General features: G+C 39.0%; 1 non-coding gene and 1 pseudogene across 1 annotated transcript; both read right to left on the bottom strand.

Moving 5' to 3' along the window:
* Nucleotides 1-970: 970 nt before the first annotated feature.
* LOC101149791 (nicotinamide/nicotinic acid mononucleotide adenylyltransferase 1-like) lies at nt 971-9,711 on the bottom strand (annotated as a pseudogene).
* On the bottom strand, nt 977-1,092 carry LOC115932102 (U5 spliceosomal RNA). Its single transcript, XR_004068444.1, has one exon. It is a non-coding gene; the product is annotated as a U5 spliceosomal RNA (small nuclear RNA).
* Nucleotides 9,712-12,869: the final 3,158 nt, after the last annotated feature.

Consider the following 12,869-nt stretch of genomic DNA (forward strand, 5'->3'; position numbering starts at 1 on the left):
TCTATGCCTTTTGATGGGAGAAATAATCCATTTACATTTAAAGTAATTATTGATGGTTAAGGACTTACTATTGCTGTCTTGTTAATTGTTTTCTGACAGCCATTCCTCTGTTTCTTTCTTCCTTTATTGGCATCTTTTTGTGATTTAACTTTTTATTTTTGTAATTGTATGCTTTGATTCCTTTTTCTTTGAGGGTGTTTTCTACAGGTTTTCTTTTTGTAGTTGCTGTGGGGTTTACATAAAATATTTTATAGTTATTATAGTCTGTTTTACGCTGATAACTTTAACTGCATTTGAAAACTCTACACTTTATTTTTCTTCTCCCAATGTTTCATGTCATTGATATCATAATTTATATCTTTTTATATTTTGTATCCATTAACAAATTATTGTAACTATACTTCTTCTTAACACTTTTGTTGTTTAACTTTTATACTAGTGTTAAAAATAATTACACATGTCCAATACAGAATTAGAACATTCTTAATATGATTATATTCTTAACTTTACAATGAGTTTTATTTTATTTATTTATGTCCAAATTTTATTTTAGGTTTAGTGGGTACATGTGCATTTTTGTTACATGAATAATTTACATGTCATGGGGATTTTGTGCACAGATACTTTTCTTTGCAAACTTACCAGAATCTGTTGCTTTTTGACTTTTTAATAATAGCCATTCTGACTGGTATGAGAAGCTATCTCATCGTGGTTTTGATTTGCATTTCTTTAATTATTACTGATGTTGAGCATTTTTTATATGTCTTGTTGGCTGTGCTTATGTCTTCTTTTGAGAGTGTGTGTTCGTGTTCATGTCCTTTGCCCACTTTTTATTGGGGTTGTTTGTTGATTTGTTTAAGTTACTTATAGATTCTAGATATTAGACCCTTATCAGATGCACAGTTTGCAAATATTTTCTCTCATTCTTCATGTTGTCTGTTTACTCTGTAAATGGTTTTTTTTTTTAAATTTACTTGGCCCTGCTCAAGCAGGACTTCAAAATATTTCTTACTAACTCGCATCTGTTCCTCTTCATGGAAATCTTTAATAAAAGGCAAAAGATTTATTCATTCTGAAGAGAAACCATAATGATAGTTTCTTATGCCATGCAGAAGCACTTAAGTTTAATTAGGTCTCACCTGTCAATTTTTGTTTTTGTTGCAATGACTTTTGGTGTCCTTGTTATGAAATCTTTGCCAGTTCTTATGTCCAGAATGGTATTTCCTATGCTTTCTTCTAGGGTTTTTATAGTTTAAGTTTTATATTTGAGTCTTTAATCCATCTTGAGTTGATTTTTATACATAGTGAAATAAAGGGGTCCAGTTTTAATCTTCTGCACATGTTATTCCAGGATCATGTATTGAATAGGGAATCCTTTCCCCATTGCTTGTTTTTGTGGAATCAGATGGTTGTAGTTGTGCAGCTTTATTTCAGGGCTCTCTGACCTATTCCATTGGTCTATGTGTCTGTTTTTGTACCAGTACCATGATGTTTTGGTTACTACAGCCTTGTAGTATAGTTTGAAGTTGGGTAGTGTGATGCCTCTGGCTTTTCTTTCCCCTAAGGTTTGTTTTGAGTATTTGATCTCTTTTTAGGTTCTGTATATATTTTAGAGTAGTTTTTTTCTAATGCTGTGAAAAATAACATTGGTTAGTGTTATAGGAATAGCATTGGATCTACAAGTTGCTTTGGACATTATGACCATATTAACAATATTGATTCTTCTATCCATGAGCATGGAATGTTTTTCCATTTGTTTGTGTTATCTCTGATTTCTTTCATCAGTGTTTTGCAATTCTTGTTGTAAAAATCTTTCATCTCCCTGGTTAGCTGTATTTCTAGGTATTTTTTTTTCCTTTTGTGGCTAATATGAATAGGATTGTGTTCTTTATTTTGCTCTAAGCTTGAACATTATTGGTGTATAGAAATGCTACTGATTTTTGTACTGATTTTATATCCTGCAAGTTTGTTGAAGTTGTTTATCAGATCTAGAAGCTTTTGGACAGACAACACGGGGTTTCCTAAGTATAGAATCATACATCTGTGAAGAGAGATAATTTGAATTCCTCTCTTCCTATTTTGATGTTTTTTATTTCTTTCTCTTGCCTGATTTTTCTGGCCAGAACTTCCAGTACTATGTTGAATGGGAGTGGTGAGAGTAGGTATCCTTGTCTTGTTCTGGTTTTCAAGGGGACTGCTCCCACCTTTTGCCTGCTCAGTATGACATTGGTTGTGGGTTTTCATAGATGATTCCTATTATTTTGAAGTATATTCCTTTGTAGCCTAATTTTTGAGGGTTTTTAACATGAAGGGATGTTGAATTTTATTGAAAGCCTTTCTGGGTCTATTGAGATAATCATGTGGTTTTTGTCTTTAGTTCTGTTTATGTGATGAATCACATGTATTGATTTGCATATGTTGAACCAACCTTGCATCCCAGGGCTAAAGCTTACTTGATCATGGTGTGTTTTTGATATGTTGCTGGATTTGATTTGCTAGTATTTTGTTGAGGATTTTAGCATGTATGTTCATTAAGGATATTGACTTAAAGTTTTCTATTTTGTTGTGTCTTTGCCAGGTTTTGGTATCAGAATGATGCTGGCCTCATAGAATGAGTTAGGCAGGAGTCCCTCTGCCTCAATTTTTTGGAATAGTTTCAGTAGGATTGGTATCAGCTCTTTTTTGTACATCTGCTAGAATTCAGTTGTGCATCTGTCTGGTCCTGAACTTTTTTCGGTTGGTAAGCTTTTTATTTCTATTTAATGTCAGAATTCATTATTAATCTGTTCAGGGTTCCCATCTTTTTTCCTGGTTCAATCTTATGAGGTTGTATGTTTCAAGGAATTTATCAATTTATTCTAGATTTTCTAGTTTGTGCGCTCAGAGGTGCTTACAATAGTTTATGAAGATTTAAAAAATTTCTGTGGGATTGGTGATAGTGTCCTTTTTGTCATTCCTGACTGCATTTTTTGAATCTTCTCTTTTCCTTTATTAGTCTAGATAGAGGTCTATCAATCTTATTTATTCTTTCAAAAAACAAATTTTGGTTTTATTGATCTTTTGTATTTTTTTTTTTGTGGTCTCAGTTTCATTCAGTTCAGCTCTGGTGCTGGTTATTCCTTTTCTTCTGTTAGTTTTGAGGTTGGTTTCTTCTTTTCTAATTCCTCTAGGAGTGATGTTAGGTTGTTAATTTGAGATCTTTGTAGCTTTTGATATGGGTGTTTAGCACATAAACTTTTATCTGAATGCTACTTTAGTTGTATCCTAGAGATTCCGGTATGTTGTACCTTTCTTTTCATTAGTTTCAATAAATTTCTTGATTTCTGCCTTAATTTCATTGTTTACCCAGAAGTCATTCAGGAGCAGGTTGTTAAATTTCCATGTAATTGTATGGTTTTGAGAGATTTTCTTATATTAACTTCTATTTTTATTGTGCTGTGGTCCAAGGGTGTGATTGGCATGATTTTGATTTTTAAAAAATTTGTTGAGAATTGCTTTATGGCTGAGCATATGGTCAATTTTAGAGTATGTGCCATGTGCAGATGAGAAGAATGTATATTCTGCTGTTGTTGGGTAGCGTGTTCTGTAGATGTCTGTTAGGTTGATTTGGTCAAATGTTGAGTTTAGGTACCAAATGTCATTGTTAGTTTTCTGTCTCAATTATCTGTCTAATACTGTCAGTGGGGTGTTGAAGTCTCCCATCATTATCATGTGGTTATCTAAGTCTCTTTCTAGGTCTCTAATAACTTGTTTTATGAATCTGGGTGCTCTGGTGTTGGGTGCTTATTATTAGGATAGTTAAGTCTTCTTTTCGAATTGAACTCTTTCCCATTATGAAATGCCCTTCTTTGACCTGTTTGATCATTTTGGTTTAAAGTCTGTTTTTTGTGAAATGAAATAGCAACCCCGGCTCTTTTTAGTTTTCTATTTGCTTGGTAGATTTTCTCTGTCCCTTTACTTTGAGCCCAAGGGTGTTATTGAATGAGAGACGGGTTTCTTCAAGACGGTATATAGTTGGGTGTTGTTTCTTTGTCCAATTTGCCACCCTGTGCCTTTTAATTGGGCCATTTAGCATATTTACATTCAAGATTAGTATTCATGTATGCAGATTTGACCCTGTAATCATGTTTTTATGTTTTTAGCTGGTTGTTATGTAGACTTGATTGTGTAGTTGCTTTACGATGTTAATGATCTGTGCACTTACGTCTGTTTTTGTGGTTGCTGGTAACAGTCTTTAGTTTCCATGTTTAGCATTCCTTTAATGACCTCTTGTAAGGCAGTACAGATGGTAATAAATTCCCTTAACATTTGCTTGTCTAAAAGGAATTTTATTTCTCCTTTGTTTATGAAGTTTAGTTTGGCTGGATATAACATTCTTGGTTGAAATTTCTTTTCTTTAAGGATGCTGAATATAGGTCCCCAATTTCTTTTGGGTTGTAGGGTTTCTTCTGAAAGGTCTGTTGTTAGCCTGATGGTGTTTCCATTTTGGGTGACCTTCCCCTTCAGTGTAGCAGTCTTTAATATTTTTTTCTTTCATTTTGATCTTGGACAACCTGATAACTATGTGTCTTGGGGATGGTTGTCTTGTATAGTGTCTTGCAGAGGTTCTCTGAATTCTCTGAATTTGAATGTCAACCTTTCTAGTGAGGTTGGGAAAATTTTTGTGAACAATATCCTCAAATATGTTTTGCAAGTTGTTGCTCTCTCTCCCTCTCTTTCACACATACCAATGAGTAGTAGGTTTTGTTTCTTTACATAATCCCATCTTTCTCAAAGTTTTTGTTCATTCTTTTTTATTCTTTTGGTTTGTTTGTTTTTGACTGACTGAATTGATTCAAAATGGTCTTCAAGCTCTGAAATTCTTTTCTTAGCTTGGTCTATTCTGCTTTTAATACTTCTGATTGTATTGTGAAAATCCTTGAGTGAGTTTTTCAGCTGCAGAAGATCAGCTTGGTTCTTTCTTAAAGGGCTATTTTGTCTTTCACTCCTGTATCCTTTTACTGGATGCCTTAGATTCTTTGAATTAGGTTTCAACTTTCTCCTGAATCTGGATGATCTTCATTGCCATTCAGATTTTGAGGCCGGGCGCGGTGGCTCATGCCTGTAATCCCAGCACTTTGGGAGGCCGAGGCGGGCGGATCACGAGGTCAGGAGATCGAGACCATCCTGGCTAACACAGTGAAACCCCGTCTCTACTAAAAAATACAAAAAAATTAGCCGGGCGTGGTGGCGGGCGCCTGTAGTCCCAGCTACGCGGGAGGCTGAGGCAGGAGAATGGCGTGAACCCGGGAGGCGGAGCTTGCAGTGAGCCGAGATCGCGCCACTGCACTCCAGCCTGGGAGACAGAGCGAGACTCCGTCTCAAAAACAAACAAACAAACAAACAAACAAAAACAGATTTTGAATTCCATGTCTGTCATTTCAGCTCTTTTAGCCTGGTTAAAAGCCATTGCTAGGGAGCTAGTGCAGTTATTTGGAGGTAAGAAGAGAGTCTGGCTGTTTGAGTTGCCAGAGTTCTTGTACTGATATTTTCTCATCTGGGTGGGCTGATGTTCCTCTAATTTTTTTTTTCTGTTGAAAGCTTTATTTGTACACACTTAGGGTAAATGAAAATTTTATGACTTGGGGAAAACTTCACTCTTTGAAAAGTAATATTTTACACAAGGAGAAGTTAAGGGTACTGGCTCCCAAGACAAAGCTTAGATTCAAGCCCAGTTTCGCCATTTACACCAGTCCCCTGATTTTGCTCAGTTTCCTTATGATATAAGGCACTCAGTAGCACATGCCCAGCACACAGTAAGTGCTCAGTAAGTTTTGGCACTATGAAATTCAAACAGCACCACTGGTAAACTAAGTGCAGATATCAGAGGTGGACACTGTTTATACATCTTCACAGCTGAGGTGATGCCATGGTGAAATTTTTAAATCAAGAGGTCTTTGGGAAAAATGATGAGAATAGCAGAGGAATGGACTTTATTTATTTATTTCTGTGGCACCCAGAAATAAATGTTAAAGGAACCTATTTTATAATATAGTAACTTCTGGACTTTCAGAACAGTGAAAAAAGAGGTTGGGGTAAGGAAGATAAAAGCCCTCCCACCACCCTGCATGCTGACCTAGGGGATGCTTCCTTCTACTCTGTGGTTAGACCCTACAGATGGCAAAAAAAAAAAAAAAAAACATTCTTCATTCTTTGACCTAAATTATCCCCATGGCTCAATCTCTACAACTTCATCACCAAAGAGAACCCAGTTCTCTTATCTAAAAGTTCTGCTGTTCACATAGATAAACACTACCACAAAGGCTCTCCATTCATCTGAATGAAGATGCCAAAGAAGGACTTTCACTGCAGGTTTGTTTGTTGCATTCAAATTATACAATGTAAGGAGTAAAGTGTACAATACACAAAATCCCCAGCATCAAACAAACAAGTGAAACAAAACACCAGCGTCACACATTTCCTCTAAATTCACAGTACAAAAGCAAATTATGGAAATGATGTGGTAGGGAATAAACAATGGCACATTTGCTTCTTCGTTAAAGAAAGTCACATCAGTCATTAATATTTATTTCCCTGTGAAGTTCATTGTTCTAATTTTTCAGGGCTCCTTCAACTCTTTTTTTGTTTTTTAAGACAAGTTCTGACTATCACCCAGATTAGAGTGCAGTGGCACAATCAGACCTCACTGCAACCTCTGCCTCTCAGGTTTAAGCAATTTTCCAGCCTCAGCCTCCCAAGTAGCTAGGACTACAGGCCCCTGACACCACACCTGGCTCTCTCTCTCTCTCTCTCTCTATATATATATATATATATATATTTTTTTTTTTTTTTTTTGCACTTTTTGGTAGAGAGGGGATTTCACTATCTTGGCCAGGCTGGTCTTGAACTCCTCACCTCAAGTGATCTGCCTGCCTTGGCCTGCCAAAGTGCTGGGATTACAGGTGTGAGCCACTGAGCCTGGCCCCTTGCTTCAACTCATAAACTCCAGAAAGCTAAGGAAGAGAAAAATGACTCTCATCCATAGGATTTGACATTCCAACCTTTCATTCACTTGGTGGATGGATACTGAAACCTGCTATATGTCAGGCTTTGCACCCTCCCTCTCTTTGAGATTTGGCTGATGGCTTTAGCAGGAGTAAGTTGGGAACTGTAACACATACATTTACTTAACTTTATTTAACATTTCCCTTTTTTAAACTATAGATTCAGCTCTGACTATACAATTGTACATTTCTAAGTATTTTTTTCTTCAGCAGTTCCAAACTCTTCATCCAGGATGGTGTAAGTATAAAATAGAAATGGCAAAAAGGCAAATATCCTATCTTCATTAGAAATTTAACTTTAGTCCGGTTTCTATCGTAGGATTATTTTCACAAACCCTAAAACTAATCTACAAAAAGCTATTACTGATCTTCTTCCTTACCAATTGGTAAAACTTCCACAAAATTTTAATCAGTAGCAAACCATGTAACAAGCTTGTGTTTTAACATAAAGCTATGACTATTTGAGAATACTACTTTGTTTAAATGTCATACAAAAAAAAAAAAGAAGAGAAAAAGTGTAGGAAAACAGACCCTTTTTCTGCTTAAACTCACAAATGGCAGATTCACAGTGGGCTGGAACAGAAACAGCAGGGCTCTTCAGAAACTCCAGGATTTTTAAAGACAAGTTCTCACTATTTTGCCCAGGCTGGTCTCAAACTCCTAGACTCAAGCTATCCTCCTGTTCCTGCCTCCAAAGCAGATGGGATTACAGAGCCTGCGCCACTATGCCTCACTCAGGTCTTTTGATTAAGCTACCAATAAAGGCTAAGAGCATTCAGACTTATAAAATCCTTGCATGAGACCCCTCGTTCCCTGTGGTTCTCTCAATTCAAGGTAGCATGGTGTCATCTCTCAAGTTGTTCCTGAAGACAAAGAGAGGGTGGATGGCCAGGGCTAGAGCATGATCCATAACAAGGCTAAGTGAATGGTTATAAAGGGTAAGGCAGCAGCTCTCTATCTCTGGGGGGCATCAGAAATATCTGAATCTTTCTTTCTCTCTCTCTTTTTTTTTTTTTTTCTGAGATAGAGTGTTGCTCTGTCGCCAGGCTAGGGTGCACTGGCGCAATCTTAGCTCACTGCAACTTCCGCCTCCCAGGTTCAAACGATTCTCCTGCCCCAGCCTCCCGAGTAGCTGGTACCTGCATCTCTCTAAACTTATGAGGGCTTGGACCTCACTCCCTACCTCCAAAGGTGGAGCTCCAGGCAGGTAGGTCTTGCAAAAGTTTAGTCAGCAATTCTGATGTGTACCACAGAGAACTAACTATTGGTGCAATGTTTCTGCCATGCATGTGCACAACCTTTATTTGGCATAAGTGAAGATGATTTGTCAATGGTTCATTTTATAAGATCACCACTGTAAGAATTCCTTCCTTTGTCTACCCTGGCTGCAGATTACCTAGCAACAATCATGGATAAAATGTCAATTCCCTTCATAACCAAAGTTAGAATTTTAAGTGAATGTTTGCTTTTCACACTTTGCTTCTTTTATGTGGTAGATCTAGGATGTACTTTTTGACTTCTTATTTGTAACTAGTTTCACTGAAAATTCTTCTGGTTTTAGTGTGCTGCTAAATCTCGTTTTAAAGATAAAGAGATTTGTACATTCTTAAAAAAAGAAGAACATAAGGAAAACATTAATCTTAGCAATTTGTCATAAAAACAAAAGAAAACCCTGTTTCTAACTTACCACTGATTTTTACTAAACTTTTAAGCTTTAGTTTATGCAACAGGATCACAATTTATTTCCCCAGTTACTCACACCCAGATTGTTTCAAATCCCCAACAGGGAAGTCCAAATCATCATGCCGTAGATTCCTTTGCCTTAGCTTCTGCAGTGTTTCTCTCAAAGGGGCCAGAATGATCCCAGCATTCCTGTCTTCACCCTCAGAAGACAGATTATGCTTTTCGATAATTACAAATTATGCTTTTTGATTTATTCTTGGACAAGTTCTCATAACAAGTAGCGAATGCTCTGTCCCCTTCTGAGGGCTCTCCAGATTGTTGTAGATGAGGTATCATTAGTGATCCATTCATTCACTATGTGAATGTTGCTCCAGTGTTTTCACAGCATGTCAGATCATGGATGAATTTCTGAGCATCATTTCCAGCCTGAGTATACATGTGAACTCATAGTCTGCCACAATCTGGGTGATGTCTTCTGTCTTCCACAAATTGGGAATACCGAAGGACTCCAATAATCTGTCCCACACAACAACTTGACCTTTGTTGTACCTTTTGTTTTGGACTCCAGGGATTTCTTTCAACTAGAATCCTGTCTTTGTTCAGTCCACTTCCTCTTTTGTCCAGGCCTTTCTAGCGTATGCAAGTTCTGCTGGTTATCACAGTTACTAGCCTCCAGTTTCTCCTGATGGTGTATAAGCACCTTAACAGTTTCTATCTGCTCCTTTTGAAGACTTTTTCATGTATCAACTTCCACCCATTTGGCATTCTTTGTGGGAAGTTTTGACGTGATGACCCAGTGACGGGCAGGAATGAGTCCATTCTCCTGGTATTGCCAACAGGAGAGATTATGTCTTTGACAACTCTGTATCTTCCTGTTCCACTTGTAGTCCTTGGCCAGCTCAAACAACCTGAGGTGCATGTTGATGATAGGATTAAAAGAACCACAAGCAAGGAGAACCACTTCAGTCTTCTCTGAATTTTCCATGGTAAGAAGTTGAAGTTGTTGATTTCAGTAGAAAACTGTGATGCCTCCCTTGTCTTTTCCATGCTTCTGGATTTGACGCCTTCCCTCAAGGCATGTCCAGATGCAGGGTTTTCCTTAAAGACCCTCTCAGCCTCACTAGGAAGAAAACCTTAGAAAGGCTGTGGTAGGCTCAGTCAAGGGAGAAAATGTTTCCTTAGTCTTTACAGTTGCTGTTCTTTGGATGGGGCCTTCTGCTTTTATTTTCTTTGATGCCCTTGAGAATTTGCCTGTGGTATAATTTGGGTTCAGTTGACTGGCTTCATTTCTGGATGATTTCAGGGGGACAAGGCTCAGCTCAGCACTCCTGAGCCATGTGCTCTAACCCTGGGGGCTGGAACAAGGCCCACAGCTTTGTTCTGTGGCCTGTCAAGGTTAAATATGTGGTGTGCCAGAGGGGCTGAGGTGTTCCTGGTTTGCTGGCAACAACACTCCAATGGGAGGTGCTGGCAAAATCACTTCACTGGAGTAGTGGCAGAGCAGTTTGTGCATGTGCACTGGTGGCAGTGGGATGGTAAAGTCCACCCATGCATGCTGGCAAAGCAGTGGGAGGAGGGTTCACTTGGGTGCATACTGACAGGGGCCAGTCTGAAGAAGCTCTTCTGCAGATAGGCGGGGTCTGCCAGCAAAGAGGCTATGGCAGTGGCCACTGCGATGCACCCTGGTTGGTCATCCGAGGCTGCACTACCAGTGGCACAGTGCAGGCAAGTGGGCACAGCCAGGCGGGGACCTCGAGAGAGATTGGCAGACAGGGTGGCACTCAGATCAGAGTGGCCCTGTCTTCTGGGCAAGAGAGCCCTGCTCTGTCCAGCTCCAACAGTCAACAAAGGCCAAACCTTCTTGAGGAATGTGGCAAGCCTTGGGGGATTGGCACTCCTGGTCATGCTCCACTGCAGCCATTCTTATGCCAACGTTTCTGGGCTCCACACAGGTTGGAATCCTGCCCCTGCCAACTCTACAAGCAGCTCTCTCTGCCAGCTCAAATGTTTGTGGGGGTCATGGGATCTCCTGCAGCTAGCATTCTGGGGTCCATGGTGAGAGTAGGCCACTCCATGCCTACTTAAATAATCCCTTCCCCAGGAGCCACTGGGGGCCAGGAATGAGTCCTGGTGCTTGACAACCTAATTGAGAGTTCTCAACTTCCTCCCCCTTCAGCCTAATTTCTGCATCCTCCCTTCATCCACTCTCAATGCCTACCTTCTATAGATCTGCTTGGGCTGTGCTGTCTTCTTGATGACCTGCCTGGTTTTTCAGTGGGAGATACTCTTCCTGGCTGCATCTAATCAGCCATCTTGACTCTCCTCCTTTGCTTACAATGAATTTTGTACTTTCATATGTTTTTATGTTGTTAGTGTCCTTTTGTTTCAAGTTGAAAAACTTTCTTTAACATTTCTTTTAAGGGAGGTCTAGTGGTAATGAACTCCCACAGTTTTTGTTGGTCTGGAAAAGTCTTTATCTCTCTTTCATTGCTAAAAGATAGTTTCACCGAGTATAGTATTCTTGGTTGACAAAGTCCCTCTGCCACCCGCTAGCCATCACTTTAACTATATCATCCCAAGCTCTCCTAGCCTACCAGGTTTCTGCTGTGAAATCTGCTGATAGCCTTTGGAGGTTTCCTTGTATATACATGAGTCACTTTCTTCTTGCTACTTTCAAAATGATCTGAAATTCTAGAATGGAAGCAGGGGGTGCATACTCAAACATCAGAAATAAGGTGGGAAACTCAGTTTAATGGTCATCAAGGCCCACTATTACTTGAGCTGTATAATAAAATATTAAGCATGAAACCTTCTAGGCCTACCTCTTTCCTAGCAATGGATTTCTTTTCTTTTCTTTTTCTTTTTCTTTTTGTTTTTTGAGATGGAGTTTTTGCTCTGTTGCCCAGGCTGGAGTGCAATGGTGTGATCTCAGCTCAGTGCAAACTCCATCTCCTGGGATTGAGTGATTCTCCTGACTCAGCCTCCTCAGTAGCTGGGATTACAGGTGCCCGCCACTGCACCCAGCTAATTTTTGTATTTTTAGTAGAGACAAGGTTTCACCATGTTGGCCAGGCTGGTCTCAAACTCTTGACCTCAGGTGATCCACCTGCCTCGGCCTCCCAAAGTACTGGGATTACGGGCATGAGCCTCTGCATCAGGCCTAGCAATGGATTTCTTTTACTGAGTCACTTGCACTTTGGTTCCAATAATGACTTATAATTTCCCTGTGTTGTGAGATATGACAGTGGTTTGGCACACACAGAATTAAGATTATTGTCATCTCTGTGTCTAGGTTCATGAGCAAGACCCTTTGGCTAGCTTGTGGGAGCCTTGAGAAATGGGAATTAGACAAGGCTCAGTGGAAGAATGAAAGCTGTTGTCACTATGGAACCATCTTGTATATTTATTCTTCCTGTTTGCTAATTATATTTTGTTTTCCTTTTCATAGCCTCTGTGACAAACTCATGACCCTGTTGCTTTGCATTAGAAACTCTGAGCTTTTTTTTTTTGTGGTTCACTGAGTTCACAGGCACTGTCTGAGTGGCACCAAGCATTAAATTTATCTGAGCAATTCATTGGGCTTTTTGTCTATGAGACTACCAGAAAATTTAGCAAAGCAAAAAAAAAAAAAAAAAAAAAAAAAAACCAAAAAACCACATCATTAACTGATGCCTATAGACTATTCTCTTGCTCAATAAATAACATTGAGCTCAAGTCAATATGGCTGCTACAGACCGAGTCCATGATATACCTCAAAACTGAAATTATCAGAGCTAAATGGAAAGAATCTGGATATGAAAATTTGGGGCAGGTATTTGAAGCTGGACTCAGCTACTAATGGTAGAAAAAATAACCAGGCAAGTAAATCTTGGTGTCCAAAAAGCACAGTGATAGATTATTTCTGAACCTTGCCCATCCTATTGGGAGTACAGAGGCACCTGGTGCTATCTTTATGGGGTGTAGAGTGTCATTGTCTGAGACTGAGAATGCAGAACAATGGGTGTATGAATGCTGAGGAAGTCAGAAAGATTACCAGGTCTTAAAAGCAAGAGGAAAAGCTCATTTGGGATATGGAAGTAGGAGTTCAGAGTTTGAGGGAGAAGGTTCAGTAAGAGCAAAATAAGAAAATGGATTGGAGCATGA

This window comes from Gorilla gorilla, chromosome 1 (genome assembly GCF_029281585.2).
Source record: "Gorilla gorilla gorilla isolate KB3781 chromosome 1, NHGRI_mGorGor1-v2.1_pri, whole genome shotgun sequence".
NCBI lineage: Eukaryota > Metazoa > Chordata > Mammalia > Primates > Hominidae > Gorilla > Gorilla gorilla.